Source organism: Nyctereutes procyonoides, unplaced genomic scaffold (assembly GCF_905146905.1).
Source record: "Nyctereutes procyonoides isolate TBG_1078 unplaced genomic scaffold, NYPRO_anot_genome, whole genome shotgun sequence".
NCBI lineage: Eukaryota > Metazoa > Chordata > Mammalia > Carnivora > Canidae > Nyctereutes > Nyctereutes procyonoides.
Window position 1 is genome coordinate 603985 of NW_026575120.1, and position 27302 is coordinate 631286.

Here is a 27302-nt window from a genome sequence, read left to right on the forward strand (position 1 = left end):
TAACACGACTTCTGATGGGACTTCGCCATTATGCCCAATTACCTCAATTTAAAGTGTCAGTAAGCATGGTTCTCATTCCTGTCCTCTCAGCTCATCCCATGGTCCTCAAGTCACAGGAGCTCAGTTACCCCTTGTTGCAACCCAGACACCCCATAGCCCATCATAACAAACACCGTATCTCCTCATTAGAACTCCAAACTGAACCCAATCTGTACTTTTAGCCTCACGCTCCTTAGTATTAAATCAAGTAATACAAGTAAAGTGCTTAAAACAGTGTCTAGCACATAGTACACATTCAATAAATTACTGACCTATTACTACTATTCCACTACTTGACTCCTTCCTTTCCCCTCCCCCTTTCCCCTTCCATTCCACCTTACTTCAGTCAATGCAAATTATGTGTTATTTTGTCAATAGATCATATAATTTTCAGAGTCCTTTGCTTATGCTGTTTCCCTGACGAGAATGTCTTCTTAACCTCCTCTCTGCTATTGCATATCCTTTCCAGATAGCCTACCCTTTCTAGGTCTTTTTCAAATCCCACCCTCTTCATGAAACTTCCTCTTGATCCCCTCAAGTGGAAGTGATCTCTCTTTGAAGAGTCCATAATATCCTGTGGACACCTCTCTGGATATGGCATTCATCACCTGTGCTCTGGACTAGAGCACCATATGTATTGGCTTATTACCCTGTCCCTAACACATACACATTTGACAAAACTGCTGGGCAGAAACTGTGTTCTAAGAATCTTCATATAATCCCTTTGGAACATACCACACATCCCCTGAATTGAAAAAGATACTAAAATATTTTAATTGTTTAATTTTTTTTATTTTAACAATTTCTGCATTGAAGAAGTACTGACATTTGAAGAATTAAAGATTTCACATACACATATATATTATTTATTATAGGCAAAAAGAAAATTTCCATGTACCTCTAAACTCAATAGGACTCTGCTTTGAAATATTTGACGAAACGTATACCATAGCAAGAAATTTTCTACCTTTGGTGATTCTTTCCTAAAACACATTTTCTATTTTTAAAAAAGATTTTATTTATTTATTAATGAGAGACACATGGGGATAGGCAGAGACACAGGCAGAGGGAAAAGTGGGACTCGATCCCAGAACCCCAGGATCACGACCTGAGGCAAAGGCAAACGGTCAACCACTAAGCCACCCAGTGCCTCCACATTTGCTATTTGTTATACATAACCTGTTTTAAGATTTAAAACTCATTTGTTGCTTATCAAAGTTTTAAAATGGCCCCGATTCTAAAATCAATGCCAAACAGTAAGCAAAATTAAATATAGCTTGAATACTGTGTTTCAGTATGGTAATCACTAATAATTCATTCTTACAGCAAACTCTTATTTTCCCTCAATTCATTGTTGAGGAAGAAGATGTTTCATTCTATGAAATGTTCAACAGGTAGACAATGATGGTAGACTGGATCCATTACCAGGGTTCATACAAGAGGAAACAGTATTCTTCTGGAAGGCTTTATGGAGAGGACAAAGTAGGAATATTTTAAGCAAACAGAAAGAGTCAGCTTGGCAAGCTGAATGTGAACATTTGTTTTAGAAGCCTGGCTATTCTTACTCAGAAGACCTGGAGAAACTCATCTTCTGTATAAGTGACCTTGAAGTGAATGAGGGGAACAAGATGTAGAAGCAGGGGAAAAAGAGAGAGCGTCAGAAGGGTTTGAGGCAAAGATTAGGGAGCCTCACAGCAATTGGCAACAAGCACCTATGTATAAGGCAGGGTCGGAGGCAAAAGAAGAGCCCAAAAATCCACATCCTCAGTAAAGGCTGACCTGGAAGAACTGAGCTGGAAGGAACAGGATTCAGAGCAAACAACTTGCAGTTACCACGGGAAAAGAAAATGGCAGCAAGAGTACTGATACTTCTTGAAGAGAACTCAATCATCAATTTAAAATTCAAGAAGGGTCTGGTAAGTTCCTAGAATGAGACATGTTTATAAAGAGCATAAAAATAAATCATTTTCACTTTTGCTGCTAGTACTGATGCTTGCATTTATCAAGGGCATTCCAGGTTGTAGGAGCAGGGGAAGTGTATCACATATATTAGCCCGACCAAATCCCCAGTACCTCTATGAGGTAGGTACTATCACTGTCCTTACTTTACAGATGAGAAAACCAAAGCTTAGAGAGGTAAATACTAGTAGCTAGTGCCTATCCAAGTGAGGGCACAAAGTCAAGTCTTCCTGACTCTCCATAATATAATAGAATATGATCATTAGCATTTTATTTTTTTTTTTAATTTTTTTGTTTTATTTATTTATGATAGGCACACAGTGAGAGAGAGAGAGGCAGAGACACAGGCAGAGGGAGAAGCAGGCTCCATGCACCGGGAGCCCGACGTGGGACTCGATCCGGGGTCTCCAGGATCGCGCCCCGGGCCAAAGGCAGGCGCCAAACCGCTGCGCCACCCAGGGATCCCGATCATTAGCATTTTAGAAGCAATGTCATGAAGTCTCACAATTTAAAAACAACATCACAATTAAAAAAAAACTACTACTACTATTTCTCCTTTTATTCTCTTTTTTGCATATGCTTCTCTTTCATTACAGCCCTGGAAGTTCTTGGTTAGTTTCCACCATCTAAAGAGACAAGCATGAAGTTTACATTTCTTTCAGAACTGAAAGTTTCCCAGGAAGAGGGCCAGTTTGGGAAAACAGTGGTCTGATGAGCAAAGTGTTAACTAGCACATCCCAGAAAGTGAAGCACAGGCAGTCTCTGCCAATAAATAGTCCAGTTATGAAGTACACATTCTAAACTGAGCTGAAACACTATCCAGAGTGTGCCTTAAGGAAAGAAACTTGTCCCCTCAGCCTGGTTAAAAGCCAATGTTAGCTAATGGTTACATCATCGAGCTCAATATAGCATGCTCAGGAGAAACTCAGAACGGATGGAGTTGCAGGGTACTCTTCCTTTAGTTTTGTATGTTGTGTGGAAAACAAAATGGAAGAAAAAGGAATATATATTTGAGACTATCAACTAGGGAGACAACACAGTTCAAAGGGGGTTCCATTTCACCACAGGCTTTGAGATACGAAAATGAAAAGGAATAGCTGGGCTCATACATGGCTCTCCTATGATGTTCTGGGTGCTTGGCATCCTTTCCTTTATTAATCCCTCACAACCATCTCAGGGCAAACACTGTCTCATCTTCAGAGGGTGCAAATGCTTGCTGCTCAGAGATGTTAAGAGATCTGCTTAACATCTCAGAGCCAGATTTGAATCTAAGGTTGTGTAGCTTCCAACATCCACGCCTCTTTCCTCTAAGCCAAAGAAAAGTGCAGAATTCCAGCTGTTTCCAGGCTCTTGGCAGCCCACCTGATACCCATCTGATTAAAGAAAGACAATTTGAAGGTCATCACTAAGATGTTACCAAAAAATACATGTGGAACTCTTTGGGATTTTAAAACCTTATCTCCAATAGAGTTTCACCCTTTGAACTCATGAACCACTACCATCTTATGACTGAAAGCATCATAATTATTAAAATATAAGCTCTGGAGGAAACATATTAAGAACCAGGAAGAATAAATAAGCATCATAACTTATGTCTACATTGACATTTTTAACATATTTAAAACTCATTTCTTCTAGCTACAAAACCCTCCAGTGATCTACTATAAGAAGACTTCCTGTGATAAAAAGCTGGGAATGTTTACTGCTTGTATTAAAACAAACATTTTCTGAAACATCATATTAATTTCATAATTTATCTAGTTTATTCTTTACCCATGTCTTGGGTTCTCAAATACCGAATATTCTCAATTCTCCCTGTACTTCTAAATTCAAAACATTATTTCAAAACAAATGAAGTCTTGTGGTTCTACAAATCACATCTTTCATGTTTTCATTTTGCTTAGATTTTCTTCCAAATGGCCTTGATAACATCAGGTACCTTTCCCTTCTATTACCAAAAGCTTTTCTGTGCCCTCACTTTGCGCCTGGGAATTAACTGATATAATTCATTAGGAGTCAACATTATGCTTTTAATCCACACAAGCAATCTGTCTGAAGGGATGAAAAGGGGGAAATGAGCAGAGATGTTAGATACGTATTTGATACACCATCTGAAGTTTTATATAGAATTCCCATTTAACTCCTTAATGGCACAGAGCCTGCTGCTCTAATTCTGGTCTCCTGTTTTGATTCCTCTTGGGTGCTGGTTACAGGGGCGAGGGCCTGAAAGTAAACCCTAATGACGTAGAAGCTTCAAAAGGACAGAGACTTCATTTGACTGCTTTGTTCACAGGTATATTCCAGATACCTACAGAATGCCTGGCACATAGCAGATGCTCGAATAATTCCCAAATGGATGATTGCCACCATCTTTTTCTTAAGTGTTGACCAAGTTTGTCTAGTAAGGAGTGACTGGGATATGGTGAGGGGTCTGGAAACCATGTCACCACTTGAGCAATGAAAGCAGCAGCAGGTGTTCAGGTATGAAAAGCAGGGATGTAGTTGGGGCCCAGAGAGAACCCCGCTCTAAGCCCAGCCTATGAGCCTGAGAGTTAACCAGCCATGTGTCTGGGCAAGTCCCTGGAGTCTCCATCTTTCCATCTTTGAAACAGAACTGCTACAAGGATTAAATAAACAAGAAAGGTGTCTGGCAAAAAGCAAAGAATTTATGAAAAATAAATTAGTATTATTTCTACATTTCACTTCTTTTCACTCTTGGGGGAAGAAAAAGACTTAGAAATGGTAACTTTCTTCAGGTATGTGAATGGCAACCTGTAAGAAGACAATGACATTATCCATATTATACTAGGAGACAAAACAAATGAAGGACGTAATACAAAAAAGACTAAAATATTGACCCAATAAAATACAGACCTCCCTAATAAAGAGTGTTTCTACCCATAAGAAATCATCCACCAATAAAGGTATCAGATTTCTGTCATTATTTTAAACAGAGGACAGGTGATTCAGAATGATCCAGAAATTTGCAGAACCAGGTTTAGTTAAAGGGGTATTAGCTAAGGTATCTGCCAACTCAGATTCTCTGATTTAATGATATGATTTCTTTTTCTATGGTTAAAAAAACTACATTTTTTCATGATTCTCTGAATGTATAAACCAGCAGTCAGATGATAGACAATTTACAGCAAGGACAATATTAAGAAATCTCCCATCCCAATCATCATCCTCATCTTTACCCTCTTCCAAAAAGTAGCAGTCATATAAATGTGCAGTGACTAGAGAACAAAACCCCCCACAAAGTATGTCCTCATAATAGTGATGACTTTGGGAAAGTGTCAAGGGGTATTACACCATTACATATCCGCTATTCAGATCAAATAAATATTGCTTTGGTAATCCTTTCTCAAGTTTAAAGGTTTACCTGATGCAATAAGTCTATTTTCAGGCTAACAACTGTGATTCCTCTTTCTTTCCCCTTTCCCCTATAGAGCATATTTAATGACAAGAGTAGGTCCTGCCTTTAAGAGTAGCTCCAACAATGTACCTGCAAAAACCAATGTCCTACAAGACCAGAAAAGAAAGGCTCTATCATTTACTCTTTTGGCCCAGATGATGACAATGCTTAACACTGGAATATTCAGATCACACACTAAGAGGAGATATTATCAGCGTCTGCACTGCTTTTATCCTCATTACTATTATGCTTCCGATAAGTAAGGTAGTTGTGATTCATGAATTTGAAACAGTAACACCTGTTGGAAGGTGAGGCTTTAATTGGTCATTTTCACAAAGCAACATTTTTGGCTGAATGAAAGGATCGTGAAGGTAGCCTAGGAGATGAATATAGAAACCAAGAAGCAGGGAAAAGACATTCTACCCAGGCAAGGTGGAGTTTTGTTTCTACTCAGAATAACTTTTAAGAGGAGAGGGAAATCTGGAAAACTTAAAAGTTTAAGTTATTTCAGAATTAGATATAAGGAGTCAACTGCCATCAGTTGCTGTTACATATTTCCCAGCTTCTTCCTTTCTATGTGCAGTTTTAAGAAGGGAAAAGATATTTGGAATTGCTTTATATACAGTGTGTTCTGGCATATTTAAAGAGAGCTAGAATAAAAATAGTTTTTCTTGTTGTTGTTGTTTTCTGGGTCGCATTCTCATGCCACATTGATTCTTTTCACAACGTCAGGGACTCTGATGGGCTCCTCACCAGCCATTCCTCCCAATTCCCAACCTGTTTTAGTGCATGTAGTATTTTAAAAGAATGCCCTCTAGTTCACCACATACCTTACTATTTTGCACTAACCAGTTTCATTCACTTGCATTACATGCCTGGACCCAGGAAATTGGGACCAAATCAGTGGGAGCTTCTGTGAGGTCAAGGAAGCTTCATGAATGTGCAGAGGGGCTTTTGCTTCCAAGCAATCCTGTAAGAGTGGAGCATGTATATTATTGACATTTATATGCTATTTGTGGATTGAGATAAGCTCAGGACTTTCTTTACTGACCTATGCTCTCACATAGATGTATACAAAAGGTAACTTATCCTGAGAATAAACGGAAACTTTTCAAATCTTAGAAAAATAACCAGGCAATATTTTAAATTTATTTTTGTGTGAATAAAGGTAAAATACTTAATTTTATTTTTATTTAGTTAGTTTAAAGACAATTTGTAACTATAAAAGCACTTTAACACCTACTAGGATGGCTACTAAAAAACCCAGAAAGTATTAGGTGTTAGCGAGGATATGGAGAAATTAGAATCCTTCTGCACTGTCAGTGGGAATGTAAAATGGTACAGCCACTAAGGAAAACAGTATAGCAATTCTTTAAAAAAAATCATAACCACATGATCCAGCAATTCCATCTCTGGGTCTATATTCAAGGAAATTGAAAATGGCAACTCAAAAAGATATTTACACATCCATGTTCATAGCAACATTATTCACAACAGCCAAAAGGTGGAAGCAATCTAAGCATCCTTTGGCAAATGAATCAACAAAACGTGGTCTAAACACACAATAGAATATTATTCAGCCTTAAGAAAAACAGGATATTCTGACAAATACTACAACATGAATGAACCTTGAGAGCATTATGCTAAGTGAAATAAGCTGGTCACAAAAATACAAATACTGTTTGATGCCACTTATGTGAAGTCAAATCCACAGAATGATGATTATCTGGGATTAAAAGGAGAGGGGGAAAAAGTTGTTTAATGGGTATAGAGTTTAGTTTTAAAAAATGAAAAAGTTACAGAGATTGGTTTTACAACAAATGTGAATGAACACTACTGAATGTACACTTAAAAATGGTTAAGACAGTAAATTTTATGCTATTTGTATTTCAACATAATTTTTTTGAAGAAAAAAGATTTTAAGACTGTTGAGAAAGGCTATATATAGTTTACTCCAGATCAACTTGGGCTTCTTTTTTTTTAATTTGAGAGAGAGAGAGAGAGAGAGGAGAGAAGCATGTGCAAATGGGGAGAAGGGGCAGAGAGGATGAAGAATCATAAGCAGACTCCCTGCTGAGTGTGGAGCCCAACGCAGGCTAATCTCACAACTGTGAGATCATGTCCTGAGCCAAAACCCAGAGTTGGATGTTCAACCAACTGAGCCACCCTGGCTGGCACTTTGGGTTCTATATTTTAATGATAAGATATTGAAGTGTATGTCTCTAGGGCTTAGAAAAAAGCCATGTCATTTGTTACTCTGTTTTGGGTATAGAGATACTAGTAAGTTTGACCTAGAGTGTAAGTTCTAAAAGCTCAAAGAACATGTCCCTTTTTAAAATTGTGTCTCTAAGTACACAGAAAACTCTTGCACTTGGTGGGCATTTGTAACTACTGAGTGGCCATATGTCTTAAAGGGAAAAAATGAAATTATAAAGCTTAAAGTTTTCTTTGGGTCAATGAGCCAAAGATTTCATTTGCTTAAAAAATGCCAAAAAGGGACATCTGGGTGGCTCAGTGGTTGAGCATCTGCCTTCTGCTCAGGGCATGATCCCGGGGTCCTGGGATCGAGTCCCACATTAGGCTCCCTGCAGGTAGCCTGCTTCTCCCTCTGCCTATGTCTCTGCCTCTCTGTGTCTCTCATGAATATATGTGCTGCCGAAGCAAGCACAGTCTCTCATGAATAAATAAAATCTAAGAAAGAAAGAAAGCCAAATACTGTGGTGCAATCGTTAGTTCCATATGTCCCAGTTTGTCAAGAGGTGGCCCTAGTATGGGTTCTAACTCTCTAAATTCTAGTTTTCAGAGCCTATGTTGTAAACAGGAAATTTTTTCAATGACAGGTTGCTATTTAGGCTTCATAAAACCCCCAATTTAGTTACCTTGTAGCAACAAATCCATATAAGATGGTTGTTACCCTTGATAACGCTGATATGAAATATGTTCTGCCAGTAGAGGTTTTTTAAATGTAATAGTTTTCAAAACATATACTGATTAAGGTTTTAGATCTTATTTGAAAACAAACCAAATTCACTGAATTCTATCCCTTGAATGATTTCTATAATAACAAAGGTAGTAAATGGTAATAACAAATGTAGTAACTGGTAATAAAAGGATTTCCAAAAGCAGTAACCATGTTACTCTAATTCAAGTCATAAACTAGCTCCATTTAAAAGTTAGTTGGAAAAGCAGTAACTAAAAGTGATTACTCACAGGCAGACTTCTTGAGTAAACACATCAGCCTTTTTTTTGAGTAACTACAAGGTTAATGGGATTCTATAAATGGATGGAAATGCAGATTTTTCTTAAAAAGTTCACAGAATTACCCTCCCTATACTCACTGTTCATTTTTATGCTCTGGAAAGGTTGCCCATTATCCAAAAGTTAGCATTTAGAAAGAGGCTTGAGGGAAACGGAGTAGAGGAAGAGAATGAGGAAGAGGAGGAAAAGTAGATGTTGTTTCCACACACACTAACTCCCCAAAGCCTCTGCCAAGTGCATGTAACAATGTTCTTCAAGGCTGACCTTATCCAAAGGAGAAAATACAACTCAGATGCCAAGGACAGCAGACAGTTAAGGATGACACCCAGAGCACGGTCTACAAAAGAGTTCAGCCTTGATGGCTAAGTCTCTGATGAGCACTAGGCTCAGGTTTAACAAGATAGTTTGCCCATTCACGTGCAACTAGAAGGAGAATAATTAAGGGAGGAGGAGGAGGAGGAGGATGGAGAAGAAAAGAGGACAGCGAATGAAGAGGAGGAGGAGAGAAGACAAAGGAGGAGGAAAGAGGAGGAGGGGAGAGGATGAGGAAGGAGAAGAGGACCAAGAGGAGGAGAAAGAAGAAAAGAGGACAAGAGGACTAAGAGGGGCGGGGGAGAGGCAAAAACCTGGAGTCGGCTTATAAATACTTCCTTGATTACAAGCTGAATCATCTTAAGCAGCTATAGAGGCCACCTACATCCCAGCTACATATCAGAGTCTCTAATATCTGAGTGGCATCATACCTGACACGGTCAGAAAAGACATCAAGAAGTTCTTGGTAGGAAAACCTAGGGAATAATAAACAGGAACAATCTACTTGCTATTCTTCTAGAGCGGGAAAGGAACTTAAGGGATGGATCTTCTGATGCTCTAAGCCCCTCTTTTCCTAAGCACTGAAATAGAGTTGGAAAAAAATTAGCATTTACTGGGAATTAAGAGAAAATGTGGTTTTTCCTACAGCTATAGATATTCTCAGCATTTTATTGTTTTTAAACATGAAAACATTGTAATTTATCAGTTAGGAAATTTTGACTTTTCTGCAGATATGTCTGCACATATACAAGCTCCAGCTCACTCTTCCATTATATACTCACACCTCTGAGGAGTGGCTAGGCATGATTCTGCTTGGAATGAAATGTACAGGCACCTTCTGAGCCTAGAATCTCATGATTTATTAAAACTAGCAATGTGGTATTTTATGCTTTCAAAGATGTGGAAAATTCAATTTAGAAAATAATTGCAGCATAAGTTCTGTTGAAATGAATACTGGAGAAAAATTACTTGCTCTGCCTTAAAACACAATTCTACAGGGGCACCCGGATGGCTTAGTGGCTCAGCATCTGCTTTCGGCTCAGGTGTGATCCCAGGGTCCTGGGATCGAGTCCCACATCAGGCTCCCCACAGGGGAGCCTGCCTATGTCTCTGCCTCTCTCTGTGTGTCTCATGAATAAATAAAATCTTAAAAAAAAAAAAAAAACACGATTCTACAAACATCATTTTGTTGGCAGGGCAAAAAAAAAGAATAAGGATTCTTACATTCTTTTTACACCTTTTATTTCACTCAATAAAAATTACACTTGGTTCAATAAGATGACACTTTTCTTCCACTTCTTAAAAACAGCCTGACTTCTGATTCATGCATACAAAGTTAGAAGTGAAATTATATTGTTTAACTTTGCCGGTTTCCCTGGTCTAATAGGTAATGCATTAAAATTATGTGTGACGAAGTCAAGTTTTCAATTGAGCTTTCAATTACCATTGGCACCAACAGGCTGGTGTCTGCACTCCTCACTCACCAAGTCACCTCCGCAGCAGCCACATCATTCTGCCTGCCTCCCGTCACCATCACCTCCACCTTCTGATGTCACACAAGAGTTAAGCAAAAACCATGAACAGGCTGGTTGATTAACAAAGAGTCAAACATTAGCTGTATTAAATAATTTCAAAATTGGGGGATTAGAGAAATGATAGAATCCTCAAGGCTTTAAGGTTTAAAATCCTTAAAAAAAAAAATGAAGTTACTACTATTCCAATGTAGTTCAATGAGATCAAAGTGCCTGGAGTTTACAAGATGGCCGGAGCAATTTATCAGTTTTGGAAGTAGTCGGGGCATGCAACATGCCTAGAGTTGGTATTGTGGTCAGAATAAAAAAAATACTTTAAATATTGTATAACTTTTAAAGTGGCAACGCCAGGTTTATCCTTTACATTTTTGTACTCTGTAGCAAAAGAGATCAGAATAATGTAAATATGCTATTCATTATTCAGAAGGTTCCTACAACCTATTTCAGTGAGATAAAATGCATCATCAACAGAAATTTTATGCAAAGTCTGCTCTTTATTCGGTTCACTGAACTAAGTGCAAACCATCTGTTACCTATGATAATCAGAAAAAGCAAAATATCAAACAGCTTCTTTTTTTAAAAAGATAGCACAACAACACTCCAAACAGAACTTACTTGCTGAAAAGTACCACTTAGGAGGTTTGAATGCTAATGACTTTAGATAGCTTAGATCCCATATTTTAAAGTCATTTTATTTTCAGGTTAAGATTACATTTTTCTTTTTTTTTTTCTTTTTTGGTAAAAGCAAGCTATTTAAAAAAAAAAGTTGTTCACATTATAAGAATGCCATTACATGAAAACATCTTATTCAAATGTTAATTTCCAAGAAATTTTAAAACCTAAAAGCTAAAGTTAAAATTGTACTTTGATTCTTATTTATAAAATTCCTACCACGTAAGTGGTATGATTATGATTTGCTTTCACAGAAGCAGAGTAGCCTGATATAAATCAGGGCTTTTGCTCCATCAAAATTTTGAAATCAGGTCTTCACTCAGCCTAGCTGTCTGACCTCAGAGAAGTTACACTTCTTAGGATCTCAATGTCTTCACCTATAAGAAGAGAAGTCTAAAATGTCTTTTCCAGGAGCTTACCCCCTTCTCTTTCAAACTTGTCTAGCACTATATTTGGCTAACATATACAAGTGCTAGGAGTCCGAAACCATCCATGGCCAGGGAGGATGGAGATGAACACTTCCAAAGCTTCACAAATTACCCACAAATTACAGTTTTCAATGCATTGTAAGGTTGGGATTTGGAATACAAACCCAGCTACCACAACAATATCTCATCTTTTTTCCAGTGGTAGGATCAAATTTCTGGGATACTGAGACTTATTTATGTATTATCATCTAATAAAAAAGTGATTTTGTTTTAAAGTGAAATTGTTTCAGGTGACTTTAAAACCAGCCAAAGATACGTTTTCAAAGCTCTAGTACTACAAATTTTATCAACACCCACTATTGCTTCTCAATAGCGACAAATGTGCTTTGTGCTCTTTTCTTGATGAATACAGAAGTCCTACTCCACCTACACAACTACTATGTCACCAACGAAATGCATTTAAAGAGGGCAACAAAACATTACAAATAGTAAACACTTACAAAGCAAGTTTTGTGAAAGAATTTCAGTAGAGAAATCCACTCTAAAATTCTTGACTTTGCTTCACTGTTACTCATTAGGTACAATATTAAGCTTCTGCATGGCTTTTTAGTCACTCTTTAGTTCTGCATGACCTCTTTAGTCCCATTAAACTGTAAATTTATTAACTTCCAGAACTTTCTATAAGAAAATCCACATCAGACTGACATTGAGCCATAAGGTTGGATTTCAGATGTCTCTCCAAGGATGCTCTGATCTTAGAGAAGAAGAAAGGGCATGGACTATTCTTCTCCATTATTTTTTTCCTACCCATTTATGTATATATTTACAACTGTTCAATTAAAGTGATCTCAGCTCAGTTTAGAATCAAATTTATTTCCTGGCCCATAGATGGACATAGAAATCTGTGAATCTGAGAACTTGGAAGAAAAAAGATGGTGATGTTGGAGATAAGTGAAGTCCAAAGTGCCCCTCTGAGGGCAGGCAACTGCTTCCACCATTGCACAAATGAGAATGGTCATCATTGTTTTTACTGTCATAGCTTTTAACTGGAGCTTCCCAGGGCCACACTTACCTCTGAGCCTTTTCTCAGCTTCTCCATGGAGGCCAAGAGCAGCCTTAAATCAGCAAGAAGAAAGGATGTATGACCCAAGAAGGCCCCATCCTGCCCCAAAACATTCTTTCCTAAGGTACTTCTCCCAGGAGTTGAAATGGCTTCTGAATCACAGGGTCCTAAAGCCCCAGGTATGAATTCAGGGCAGCTTAAACTGCCAGATACATTACACAGAATTACTGGGGCATTTGTATTTTTCATGTATATGTGAGGTTCTTCTTCCTTCCATGAAAATATATTAAAAATATATATATAAACAGAATCAAGATGGACAGAAGGAGGGGCTCCTTCTCTATCAAAAAACCATAATTACCATTCATTCAAATACCGCTGATCCAAATTATATGAAGCCTGTCATGAAACCTTTCATTAGAAAAGACTAAGTCAATGAAATCTTTCCTTTTCAACTTGAATCACTTTACTTCTCCCATTTGATTCACTTGTCCAATCTTTTAAGAGTTGGACAGTTAAATTTCAGAGACTGCTCAAACAGCAAGGACCTCAAGTTGTGAATATTAATATGACTCTACTATGATTACATTAATATGATTCCCCTACCTTGCCCTCTAAAAATGGTCATGTAAATCTGTAATCTAGATTAAGGGGCCAAAGAGGAGAGGATTTGGTAGAGAAGTAACTCTGAATACCATCAAATTTCATAGAGATTAAACTGTGATTCACTGGAGCCATCTCATTCATGAGGTACATCCACACACAGCACAGAGTGGGTGCTCAATTTTTACTCCAAGCTGAAACTCATTGAAACACTCAGCAGTGCCACCTGTTTTAGGTGATGAACAAAGTGAACTCTCAGTATGTTTTGGACTTGAATGACGTTTCTTATTCTTCTGCCAACTCCTTCAGATAAGTTTAGGTCAATGCAAATGTCAAACCTGAGAACTGAAATAGCAATCTCATTTTACTTGTTTAGAAACAGTCAATTCAGCTTCGTTTTCTTGCATACACTGCCCTGGAAAAAAGAGTTAGAGTCCTAACATGGCCAAGACACTCCAGAGTCTTGAGCCCTCAAGATGGAGTGTCAAAGCTCACCCCTGGATCTTTCTAAGTCTTGCAGAAATGTCTCCTAAACAATTGCTCAAATAACAATACAATTAAAGAAACTTCTTAAAACTTGCTGTTGGATTCAAACACAAATGTAAAATTGTGTTAACATGGTCATTAAAAGCATATAAAAAGTCTACACAGACTAGCCTGAATTTATTGGACATAGATTTTCCACATCTAAGTTGACACAAACTATCAGTGAGTTTTCCTTTAGATTTTTATGGAGTTGCAAACATCTTTGCAGACTACGAGCCCATGCAAAACTGGTAAGCATCCTTTGCTTCAAGAGACCAGGAACATTATGGAAGTGAACATAAAGTGAATTTCAGGAGGGAAAAAAAAAGTCACTCTCTAAAGAAAGCTGCTTTTCTGAATGAAAGAGAAAAATTTCATTCAATACAAACATTCTCTACTTGAAGGAAAAACACAAGACATTTATAAAGACTTTTATTTGCTTATTTATTTAGGAGAAAGTTATTTAAAGTTTTATTTATTCATATAATGTTTTAAAATAATAATAGAATGAATATCCACTCACCATCCAACCGAAAAACTTAGAGATAACATTAATGGTCATAAATGAGCCAATCAGTAGCGGCATGACAATAGAGTGCTACAAATGAATATGGAATTCTGAGTACCTACGGTCTAGTAAACAAAAACCTTGTGAAGTGATTTTTACTAAGTAGAAAGATTTGTCTAGTACACTAAAGATGTAAATTAATTACCCGTCCTTCCCACCCCACCCCAACCCCCCTCAAGAACAATGATCAGGTGTTTTGTTTTTTTGTCCAACAGTATATTCACAAGAACCTGGAAACCTGGAAGGTGAAGCTATGGCACTCAGCCCCATGTCTTCATGGAGCCCTATCACGTGCCACCCGAGAATTACGTCTGACAGCAACTGAAGACTGTGGTCAATATAGTTTTAGTTGTACAATCTCTTTTAAAACATTTTTTTGCTTCTACTAGGTCAACAGTAGGACACTAAACTAAATGTGCTTTCTTCAAACAAAATATCTCTTCCCTCTCTAATGTGGGATAGTATCTCTTCAGCTATCAGCACTTTTTCTCCGGTTCTTGTCCATTCCAAGCTGAAAGCAAAGATCAGAGCTATCACTAGACTGGAGACAGGGACTGCCTTCCCGATCTTCAGTGGGTGTTCTGTGCAAGAAGCAATAATGGGAGGATGGATGAAGACCTCTTATGACCTTTCCATTCTTGACAAGGCCCTTTATGGGTTTTAAACTCATTAAGTTTGCATAAATGTGTCATGCTTGCCTAATGTAACAACTCAACTGTTAGAGTGAGAAATTAAAATTAATCTCATGTTCTTAATTTGATTGCACTTTTGGAATGGCTTTATTTTTCAAGATTTCCCTCTAAACTATAATCTCCTAATGTGTTTTAACTTTTCTTCTAAGACCTGTCAGGGTAGTTTGAATTTGCAGTTAAACATAATCTTCTAGAGGTCCAGGGTAATAAATGATACACAATTTTGCCAAAATCACAGTATAAGTCTTATTGCCCTCCCAAATGCATATTTTGGTGAATAACTGCTCAGCCAGAACTCAAGTTCAAGTGACTCAAGTTTTACCAAAGAGCAACTAGAAGGAGAAGGAAGACTGACTGGCTTTAACAGCAATAACAGTGATGGTAATGATGGTAATACCTAAACTGACTGGGCATTTAGTCTATGTCGGAAACCAAACACGTACTTTTATTAGAAAGTAAAGTTTAGAATAGATTGTTATCCTCTTGTCCTGAAACCTTCAGCTGTCTGTGTCACTCAAATGGTAGCTTTATCATTCTGTTTCCATTGTATGTTTACTTGTTACCTTCTTCACTGGGTGGTCAATGCCCAGAAAACAGGGACTAAGTTATTCTTTGCTTCTCTATGGACTCCAGATCTGGGCAGTAAATATATACAACACATAATCATACAAAATGGATTAACTAACTGTTGTTCCTGGAAGACTCCAAATAGAGTATCTCATAGGATATTCTCAGAATCAAAGTTACAAAGTTGTATTTCCTATTCCAAGGCAATCCAAACGCGGCAAAACAATAACTTGGATGCACACACAAATGCTGAATATTAACAATTCTGCATATGAGTTGTGGTAAATTTTGCATATTCATTTCACAAAAATAAAATCCAGTTGTTTCCACTAAATGCATACCTTCTTTTGGAAGCCAGACAGCATGAATGGGGAGAGGGAGGGAATACAACCCACATGCTTTGGGAAAATACACTCTGCATATGATACAGAGAGGACTTCCCACCACTCAAAGATATTTCAAGTTCTAGAGACTGTAGTGTGATTTTTAAAGCCAGTTTCTTTTTTTTTTAATTTTTATTTATTTATGATAGTCACACAGAGAGAGAGAGAGAGGCAGAGACACAGGCAGAGGGAGAAGCAGGCTCCATGCACCGGGAGCCTGACGTGGGATTCGATCCCGGGTCTCCAGGATCGTGCTCTGGGCCAAAGGCAGGCGCCAAACTGCTGCGCCACCCAGGGATCCCTGTAGTGTGATTTTTAAAAGTAGAAATTAAGTTGGATTCTGAAAATCTGCCTCAAGTTCATATTGAGTGTAAAAAACCATGGCTGAACATGCAGACACCTTATTTTTTCCCTTAAGGTTCAATATACAGTCATTTAATTCCACTATTACTTACACTACTCTCTCATATTCCGCTAGTGACTATCATCATTTACCAATATGACAGCTAGATACCCAGAGCCAAGGCAAGAAAAGACTCTAACCAACCAATCTTTATTTCTAATGATTAAAGTCCCAACTCCTATAACATTTTTCGGTCCACATAGAAGTTAAAAAAAAAAAGAAGCTTTAAGGTGTACTTTTTTTCTTGATTTTTTGAAGAGACAATCATTTCTTTTTAAGTAGAATAGATCCACATATCTTAAAATCTGAAGTAAAAAAAAAATTGGGGAGGAGCAAAAGTAGAAGTATAAAGTGAAAGCCTCTTAATTACAGTATCATTCGACATCCCCCCAGTGATGTGAAGCTCCACCCACCATGATCAGTAGGTTCACTAGGAAGTAGGCTGTGACAGCATGAACGGGATTATATTACATATAATTGTATAAAGACTTAGGGAGGCTTCCTGAAGCCAGACTGGGTTAAGAAAAGAAAAGAATTTTCCCCAGAACTGTGGGAAAAACTAGCAAGAATTAACAAGGGACATAAAAATTCTTTGCTGTGTATTGTTCACAAAATATTCCAAAAATGAATACAACATAGGGCTTTTTTTTTTCCTCCTCCTGGAAGAAATGTTATGGAATGTACTTCTATCATCCGCCTTACTACCAAGTCCCAGATTGGCTCATGTTCTGAAGAAAGTTAGTAATGCGTAGCACCAGAAATTAGTATGGACTTTATTTTTTATTTTATTTTTTGAAGGGGTATGGAGAGAGGCATAAAATCAAATGTATGACATCTTTAGAATGAAATCATCACACAGGACATGGTAGCCTGATAATTCCATTTTGGTTGTGAGACACCCAAGATTTTCAAGAACTTATGTCCATACACACCCAGAAAAATAGAACCACAGATTTCCCTGTGCAGAAAGATCCAAAGTAAAAGTCTAAATAGGAATAGAGAGATGTGACCCACATATTTAAAACCCGTCTTTTAAGTAAAAACCACTTCAACTCAAATCTTAAAGTCAATACTAATGGTACTTACCAATGAGAAGGTTAACTCATGGCAGAAGAGACCATTCCCACAAACATTTAAAGTTTAAGAGTCAATAAGCACAATAGAACACTGCATGCTTCCACAGATTAATATATGTTTATTAAGTTAGACAAGAAAAATTGATAAAAAAGGAAAAATTAATAGATAAATCATGCTTTGACTATTTTAACTGAAGCTACTGAGAACCTGGTCGTCTACTTAGAGCCTAGTGGAAAAGAACCCCCAGTTGTTGGTTTGTTTTTATCAACAGCATCTACAGTATTTCCACAGCCACATTTAACACTTCTAAAATAGCCAAAAAGGTAAGTGAAATACATAAGAAGAATTAGGACAATTTTATTACTACCAGTAAAACAAAAATGCCAAGCACAAGTGCTTTTGATGATAGACTAGGAAGCACCAGCCTCTCCATGTATTAAAGAGTGTGTTCCTCACTCGCTTTCTGGTGTAGATGATACTCAAGTCATCTACTTACAAGTATTGTTACTTTATATAAAATTACAACAAAAAACCTACTTGTAAATCCATCAATGAAGGGTTTCCCCCAATGTAAAACTAATTGAAGAATCCTTTCAAAATTGGAGCGACACATTACTTTTGGTGGTCCGGTGACTGCTACAGAATAGGAATCCAACAATTTTCAAGGAAGGATTATACATTCAAAGACATACATAACACCTTATCTCAAATTATTGAAATCAGCATTCACTCAACAATAAGACATACAAGCATGTGCCACGTGCAGACACTGCATTAGGCAACAGAATGAAAAGTTACTAAAACAAAAGACAATGAAAAGAATGATTTCATGAAGTTTTTTTTTTTTTTTTTTTAAATCAAGGCTTTATCGGTGTGGCTTTTTATACTCAGATTAAAGGTATAGAAATAAGTTAAGCACACAGATTTTCCAAATCATTTAGACGAGCTGTATCACATAAGCGATATCCTACTGTTAAGTGAGTTTTTCAGTATTCAGTTGGATGATAAAACTTCCAAATGAAGCACATAGTACTAAACATGTGACTATTTAGAAAGATATTCAACTGAATATTCTGCTTTTGTATGATATTGTATGATATTCCCTTAAGTGGTCTACAAGAAGCCAGTCCTTAAAAATCCATGTGTTGGGATGCCTGGGTGGCTGAGTTGGTTAGCCGTCTGCCTTCGGCTCAGGTCATGATCCTAGGGTCCTGGGATCAAGCCCCATGTCGGGCTTCCTGCTCAGTGGGGAACCTGCTTTTCCCTCTCTTCCTCGCTCAGGCACTTTGTTGCTCTCTCTCTCTCTCTCTCAAATAAATAAATCTTTAAAAAAAAATCAATGTGTTCATATCATGTTTGGGGAAATAATAAAACAAATAGCAACATAGGGTGTTTCCAAACCTCTGTTCTGAAAGTTGGTCACGAAGGACATCAAAAGAAAACCAGCAGATGGCCCTGAACACTTAAAAAAAAAAATACTTACATAGTTATGCAGATGGGGATATACGGAGTGGCAAGCAAATAAAACAGAAGGGAAGACAGAAACTAAGCTAAACAAAGTAATCACCAAAAGAAAACTATGGGAGAAGGCCCTTTGTAAAAGTGGGCTTTTCTGAAAGAGCAGAAACAGCCACAGATGAGGATCCAGGTCTGGCCAGAAGAGCCAAGAGAAGGGAGGAGAACTTCAGCAAGGAGGCGTGGGAAGACAACAAAAGGTGAGCCATGCAGAACGGAGATCAGGCCCTCCCACTCTGCAAAGGGGAGTAGTTTTGTAGTGGAAAGCAAGAACTTGAAAAGTCTTCAGTTGCATATGCGCAAAAAACCAAAAATATATGAGAGGATGAAAAACTCCAGAGTATTCCCAGACTTTTCAAACTCCAACAGCTACCTTGTCTCCCCTCCCAGCCTCTAATTCTCTTTTACAGACTCTAAGTCCAGTCAATGATAATGATTAGAGACTCCGGAATCAAAAGGGCTTTGCGGAGGACGTGCTAAAGAGGCCAAAGATTCTGCAAACTGAATCCCAGGAGATAACCAGGCAGCATTTTACTCTGGTCTCTCCAAGGCCGAGGCACACCCTTAAAGATTATAATGCCTTAAGGTAAATGTCATTCCCCAATCGGGCACAATATGGAAACCCAGTGAGAGCAAGAGAGAAAACAGAAAAAAAAAATCATAAATAATGTGGCCTCCCAGCATTAACCCAGAGTAACTAACTAGGAACTTTTGAGTAATGGAACAAATAAAAAATGCATATGTTCTTCTGCACTAAAACGTCATTTCATATTAGGCTTTAGTGCAACTAAAAGAAAAAAAAAAGGATTTGATTTACAAAGGGAAAAAGCAGCTGTAAGAAAGTATATACTTAAACTATTCTTATCCCGTACATCCCTTAGAAAAAGAGCACAAACATAATTGTTTGCAATTTCCTGGAGAGATCATTAATGCTTAGAGGGAAAAGAGGTGACTGAAGTTTTAAGGACTGGCCAAGCCGAGAGTGCAGAAGTATCAAGTCAGAGGCCATACACCCACTAACCCGATATGCCAGCAGCACCCCTCCCTTCAACATTCTGAGAGCTCTAAATAAACCCTCATTAAAAGTATGACTGTTTCTGCACATGCGACTCGATTAAACCTTATTACCAGCCCTAAGGGTCAACGAAACCCCTCCGGAGGCAGTTCTGCATAAACGCATGAAAAGTCTGAATAGGTTGAACGTTTTTAACTCCTGAAACCTAAGCAACTGTTTGCACTGATAAAGATGTGTAGGACTTCCCGTGAGCGTATTTTTAAGCATCTTTAAGATGACCATCCCTGAGGACGTTACTCCACGGACTAGGGGGGATACGCGTAAAAACATGCTGGAGAGTTCCGCGGAGGAATGGATCACTCTGCGGCGACGGGCTTGGCGATTGCCTAAGCCTCGGGGACGGCATTTCGAGTTCGAGGCTGACGACTGCACGAAATAGGCTTTAGAGAGCTCAGCCCGCCCCCGACGGGTTCGGAGCTCAGCCCTCTCCTTGCAAATAGCTCAAGCACGCACGCAGCACGTTTTACCTGTCCTTCCAGTCCCGCTCAGCTCTGGGACGCGAAAGGCTCCCGCAGCTCCACGCGCCTTTCTTTCTTTCTTTTTTTTTTATTTTTTTATTTATTTATGATAGTCACAGAGAGAGGGGGGGGAGGGAGAGAGAGAGGGAGAGAGAGGGAGGGAGGGAGAGGGAGAGGGAGAGAGAGAGAGAGAGGCGCAGAGACACAGGCAGAGGGAGAAGCAGGCTCCACGCACCGGGAGCCCGACGTGGGATTCGATCCCGGGTCTCCAGGATCGCGCCCTGGGCCAAAGGCAGGCGCCAAGCCGCTGCGCCACCCAGGGATCCCTCCACGCGCCTTTCTATGTTTATATATATTTATTCATGAGAGAGAGACACAGAGACACAGAGAGAGAGAGGGAGGCAGAGACACAGGCGGGGGAGAAGCAGGCTCCACGCAGGGAGCGCGACGCGGGACTCGATGCCGGGCCTCCAGGATCATCCCGGGCTGAAGGCGGCGCCACGCGGCTGAGCCACCCGGGCTGCCCGCCTTTCCAAGTGTAAACCGAGAGTCTCCGGGACCCCTCGGGGTGCAGGGCGGGGGGGGGCGCACGCGGCTGCACGGGGCTGGCGGGGGCGAGGCGCTGCAGCCCCCCCCGCGGCCCCGCCCGGCCCCCCCCCCGCGGCCCCCGCGGCCCCCGCGCCCGGGGCCGCCTCTCCGCGCGGCCGCACACTCGGCAACTTACTGGGGCGGTGGTGGGCGAGCGGCTGGAGCGTGCCGGGGGCTCCGGGAGGCCGAGGGAGCTGCGGCCGCCTCGCTGGTCCGCGCGGAGAGGAGCGCCCGGGCCGCCGCGCTGCCGAAGGCGGGCTGGGCACGTGGGCGCCCCTGTGTGTAGCCGCGCCGGGGGCGGGGCGGGGCGGGGCGGGGCGCTGCCTCCCGGGCCGCCGGCCGCGCGGGCCCGTCCTCCCGGGAGGCGGCGTCGGCGGCCGCGCGCGCCGCGGGGCGGGTCTGCGGCCTGGAGCGCGGGCCTCGGCCGTGCCCCCCCCCCCCCCCCGCCCCGGGTCGCTCCCGGGGCTGCGCGGGCGGGCGGAGCGCCCCCTGCGCTCCCGGCGCAGCCCCTCCCAGGGCGGGGTCGTCCCCGCGACCCTTGTCACATTCTCCTAAGAATTCGTTAAGAAGCAGAACGACGACGTGCCACGCACGGATATGGTCACCGGGAGCCCGGAGTGTGCTTTGCCCGGGGGCGCCACTTGGCCAATACAGACCGTGGAAGTTCATTAAAAAAAATGTGCAGTTGCTATTCTGAAAATTCCAGGAGTGTGACCAGGTTGTCATGACTATTTTAGGGTGGGCGATAAGAAAAATGACATCTGCTATTTTCCAAAAAAGCCAGAGCAGAAGTTGCGCAATCAAGGTTCCTCGTCCTGCGCTATTGTCTGTTTTAGGAGCCTCCCATAAGGTTGAAGGCACAATGTGAAACCCTCGTTAATTTTAATCCGAAAAGAGGCAAAACGTTGGCCTGAATGGAACAGTGAGTGTGTCTTATTATTTTCCTTTGATAGAAAGATCTACCTTATTTTGTTGAATATTATACTAAACATCAAAGGGCTCAGTTTTTTTTTAATTTAATTTTATTTATTTATTTTTTTAGGACTCAGTTTAAAGGAGAAAAAAAAACAGATTATGCTATATATCTTCTTATTCATCTACTAGTAATACTATTAGCTTTGGCAAAGCGCCAGGTTCATATTGAGGCATTCCACGTACACTTTTATATGTGGCGTTCTAAATCATGCTTAACTTCTTTAAGACGTGTGTTCCCAACAGAATCTGACTAAAGATTTGGGACTTCAAAAACTCTTACATGCACACGATCTCAGTGACTATTTCCAGAATCCAGCTACCTCCTTGAAGCCATCAGTGGGCTTCTTGGAAGAGCTAGAAGTCTAGGAGCATGGCCAACTGCAAGGATATTTATTATCTCTTCTAGTAAATGTCCTAAGTAAGAGGGTTTTTTTTTTAAATCAATATAAAATTAGCTTTACAATATAAAACAGATTACTTGTACAACTAATCATTAATGATATAGAGGAAAGTGATACATGTTGGTACTGACACCAATTTTACTCCGTCCCATAAGGGTTAGAAGGCAGTTGCATCAAGGGGTGAAGGAGATTCAAGATGTAAGAGACTTTGTCTAATTTCTAAGGATGAGGCATCTGATATAAAATTTTCCACCTGGTTTTCTTAGGAAACTACAGGTTGCTATTTTAAATACAAGAAATTATTTCCCCATATATTTTTATCTAAACACCCTCAAGGGACAGTCTGTGATGAGGTTGCACCACAGTGATTTGAGATAAACTAATCTATCTGACATTTAGAAACTGCCAATTTAGTCAGAATACCAATCTTTGAGTTATCTGGTAATCTGACTATCTGATGTTGGTGCTTCCTGAAACAAGAACACATTGTGTGCATGTGTGTGAATAATAAAAGCTATTTCATCTCTAAGCAAAAATGAGCAAGTCCTTTCTAATAAGCACAATGTTTGATAGCTATCTTGACGCACTAGAGTCTTTGACTTATGTATTCTTTTTCCTTTTTGAAGTTATTGATTAACTGTGAATCCCACGTCTCATTTTTGGGTTGTTTCTCAGCTTTTAGAATGTGTTTAGATGTAGAAAGAATGGCATGTGTATGGATCTATCATGAGTCTTTAAGATGGACTAGGAGAGCCAAGGAAATGCCATACATAGAAACAAAACACTTGAAACGGATTAAGCTACTTTGACTCTATCTTCATCTTCATTTCCATATGCACTGTTCTGTTCCTACTACTCAGAATGGAATTTGCATCCTCTTCCCAGTTGAGTCACATTTTCACCCACCTCATTCTACCTCACCGTGTCTGATGTACTACACTTTTCACTTGCATCTGTCAAGCTTCCTCCTTTGGGAGGGAACAGAAAATCCAACTTAGTCATTTTTCAGTAGCAGGAATGATCTAGGTGGTTGTGTCCCAAAGATTTCAGAAACATTTGTGCATCTGAACTGCTACGTTTTATGAAATTGCAGGGAATTTCAAGGGACTTTTGGAGCTGAATAAATTACACACCCTTTACTCCTACACTTGCCAAATACAACCCAAAGTAAATCTCACCTCGCACAAATAAGGGAATTACTTTAACTACCTAGACCGGAGTTGATTCCTATTAGTTCTAATTTGACTCCATTATCCTGAAGCTATTTCAGCAAAGACAAAGCTAAAAACCTCCATTTTTTTTTCTTCTAAATCTTTGGATACTGGGTAGTGTGTTTCAGTTGAATTGGTTTGAAAGAGAAAAAAGATTGGATCGGAGTTCAGGCCACTAGTTTCGAGGGCTTTTAGGCCACTCTTATTCTCCACTGCCTTTTCAAAAACGTGCAAAAAATTAAAGGCAACGTTCCACTGGACACATTCCATATTTGCCCATCCCTAAAGATAAGCAATAAAATATTGAAAAAAATGGTTGGAAAAAGAACAATAAACCCTTAAAATGACAAGTCATACTTTAAATTTGTTATTTTTTCTTCTTGTCTTTAAACTAAGACCAAAGCATGGTTTCGCAATAGTTTCTCAGTCCTGCGCTGCTCTCCCTATGAATTCCCTGCGTCCTGTCACTTGGCTTGTTTCTGGGGTTTCTTTACATTGGCCATTAATCAAGAATCACCCAGAGCTCCACCCGCTCTGTGCTGCTCTGTTTCCTTCTGCCAGGATTCCTGCTGGGACTGTATCTGCTGGAAAAAGTCAGCTTTCTCAATCCAAACATCTTTGGTCAGCCTGTTGGTCTAAGGATTGAAAACCAGGGGTTTGGAAGAGAGCTCAGCTAATGTAAATCCTCTTTTTTTTTTTTTCCTTCAGCTTCAACAAAGATTCTCATTGCTTTAGAGATGGCTTCCAAAGCATGTTGAATAGACTTTTCTCAAATTCTCTCCTGCTTGCTGTCCCTTTCTGCTTTGAAATTGTCTCCCCCACACCCTTGACTTCTGTGATCTCCTCCTTTTCTTCTTGGCATCTTCAGCACTTTTTGTCCTGCTTGCTAATTATGGAACTCTTAAGATTAAATTTTTAATTTTTTTTTCATTCTTATCCCTATCTGCCTTCACAATCTTAGGATTGTAAGGCTCAACCAACTTAATGGCATTGATCCCAAAAGCTACTTTTCCAGACCTCATCTTTCATCCTTGCTTCAAACTATGTCTCTGGTGAGATGAACTTGCCAGCACCTGAAATTACATGGTTGAAAAGAAATCCCTCTCTTTCTTAGACTTGTTTCTCTCTCTCTCTCTTTCTCTCTCTCTCCCTCTCTCTGTCTCTTTCTCTCTTTCCCTCTCTCTGACTCCCATCTCACTATTCTTTTGGTATTCCAGGCTTACTACCTTTAATTCTTGTTTACTTCTTCTCCATCGTTCACAACGTTCTGCTATTCCCCAATTTATTTTCTATCATGGGAGTCATCCTTTCTCTTGATTTCTATGAATTCATAGCCTTAATCTCTATTCTCACTATGTTAAGACATGCTATTGCAGCCTTCTATTCTTCTAAAAAGTTTCTTATTGATGGAAAAATCAAACTAAACTCCTTCTATCATGTAAGTCTCCATCAACTGCTTCAGTAAATTTCTGCAAATTATCATTCAGACCTGTGCTATCCAATAGGGTTGACACTAACCATGCCACAGGTGGCTCTTGAGCACTTGATTTCTGACTAAACCAAATTGAGATGTGCTGGAGAGTAAAATAACACACCGAATTTCAAAGACTTAGTACAATCAAAATCATGTGAAAATGATAGCTTTTTCATGTCGATTACATGTTGAAATAATGTTTGGGATGCAGTGGGCTAAGTAATATATATTACTAGAATGATTTTCTCCTGTTTCTTTTGACTTCTTTTCAGTGTGACTCTAGAAAATTTCAAATGACAAATGTGGCTCATCTTATGTTTCTGTTGGACGGTGTTGTGTTAGACAATCAACAAGCCAATTCTGGGCTAGACACTGCAACAAGCCGGAGGCAATTTTTAAAAAGGAAAGATTAATCCAGACAGCTCACTCTTTACAACCTGGTTGATGAGACAAGACATCGGAGAGCCATTGATTGACACAACCAGAAGGTAAACAGAGAATAACAGAAGATTCCCTGGTGGGAACTTAACCGAGAGAAGTGGTCCGACATACCTTTTCTGAAGCAGTGAAATCTCAAAAGATGGTTGCAGGATAAATAGTGTTTCTTTTCTGTAGCTATAGAAGTAAGAGAACAGCATTCTGGAATAGAAGTGAAGGAGAGCACTGAGTGGGCCTGGGGTAAAATGTGTAGACCAACGTGTCTAGAATGAGCGTTGTACCCTGAAAGGGACTCAGGTCTACACAATCTCCTGTATGTTGATATGCTCAATCATCTCTAGAATGACTTCCTGCCTGCTCTTCATGAATTTCTATCCTTTCTTCCAGATTTCTCCATACTCAAGACCTGAAGCTACAAAATAAAGGTACATGCATGTGTTGCCGGCCAGATCTTCACTCTGCTTCTGACCAGGCTTCCAGAAAGTATACTTCAATGTATGCTTTTGGACAATGGTACAGCATGGTGTTTCACTTTCTCCTCAACCAGGTAATCCTTTGAATGGAGAGTCCAAGTCATGTAAAGAACAGAACTCTGTTTATTTAAATTGCCACCTACGTAGGTTGAGTAACCATTTTCATTTGCCTGGGGACTGTCCCAGTTTCAGCACTAAAAGTCCTGTGCCTTAGGAAACCCTTCAGTTCCAGGGAAAGAGATGGCTGCTCCACCTCACTTACTCTGCCATATTCTGGACTCTGACTTTGTTTCTCATTTCTAGCTACTGACCTCCTGCTAATGTGCTTTCTCTGGCCACAGCAGTGCTGACTTCACAACATTTTTTCTTGGCTTTGGTTTTGTGATTTCCGGGGGAAGATTGAGGGGTGGGTCACAATTCTTCGTATTAAATTCACCTTCCCTTTTAAAAACACATCACTGCATACTGTAAGGAGGAAAGGTGTTATGCACTCAATCAAAAAGGGAGAACTTTTTGTGTTCCAAAAAGTAGGAACCCAGAAGTCCTAGTCCAAGTAGATTTATCTCATCACTGGAACCTACTCATCTGTCACTTCCCTGTCCTCCTGGGATCACTCCTGGTTCCTTTGAAGCCATACTTCTCTAGTAAGTCCTATTCTTGTTCTCCAGAGCTGTTAGCTAAGGGGAAGCATCAAAATGATGTAAAAATTCCTAGATCAGAAATTCAGAGAAGTAGGTTCAATTGCAGGTTTTGGCAGCAAAAGGGTATGTAACCCTTTTGGAGGTTAAGAAGCCTCCAAGTCCCAAAGAAGTGAAGCCCAAATGAGGAAGGTGGGTTTGAGTTTTTAAGGTACTGAACTGAAATGAAACCTTTCAGATCATTCCACCCATGTCACAGATGCATAAAACTAGCTATATTAGAATCACCTACCCCAGAGTTCTAGCATCAGTCTGAAAAACTATCTAAATTCCAATTTCCACTTAACAACAACTTCTTGCACAGGGCTGTGAATTCCAAGTTGCAAAACTTGGGTCTCAAAATATTTGTATGGAAAATGTTACTATCTAGCACCTTCCAAGGCTCCTCGGTAGCCTTGTCAAAAGATTAAATTCTTTGAGATCAAACAACAAAAAGTAAATGAACCTCTGGTGGTAGAGAGCACAAAGGAAAATGGACAGTTGGTTCCTGGCAAAGCATG

The 27302-nt window shown here is 39.7% G+C and overlaps 2 protein-coding genes across 4 annotated transcripts in view; one reads left to right on the forward strand and one right to left on the reverse strand.

The window, feature by feature from the left end:
• Positions 1-21383, reverse strand: part of SLC7A2 (solute carrier family 7 member 2) — a 67425-nt gene extending 46042 nt beyond the window's left edge. Inside the window, exon 1 of one of the 3 annotated variants that reach the window (XM_055335122.1) lies at positions 21269-21383. The gene's annotated coding sequence lies outside the window, so the exon portion shown is untranslated. Of the gene's footprint in view, positions 1-20553; positions 20632-21268 lie in introns of those variants that run through there. The other 2 variants (XM_055335121.1, XM_055335124.1) reach the window with 2 other exon arrangements.
• A 658-nt stretch (positions 21384-22041) lies between these two features.
• MTMR7 (myotubularin related protein 7) overlaps positions 22042-27302 on the forward strand; it is a 173872-nt gene continuing 168611 nt past the window's right edge. Inside the window, exons 1-4 of the mRNA XM_055334655.1 lie at positions 22042-22054; positions 24281-24397; positions 25466-25681; positions 26019-26178. The gene's annotated coding sequence lies outside the window, so the exon portion shown is untranslated. The remainder of the gene's footprint in view (positions 22055-24280; positions 24398-25465; positions 25682-26018; positions 26179-27302) is intronic.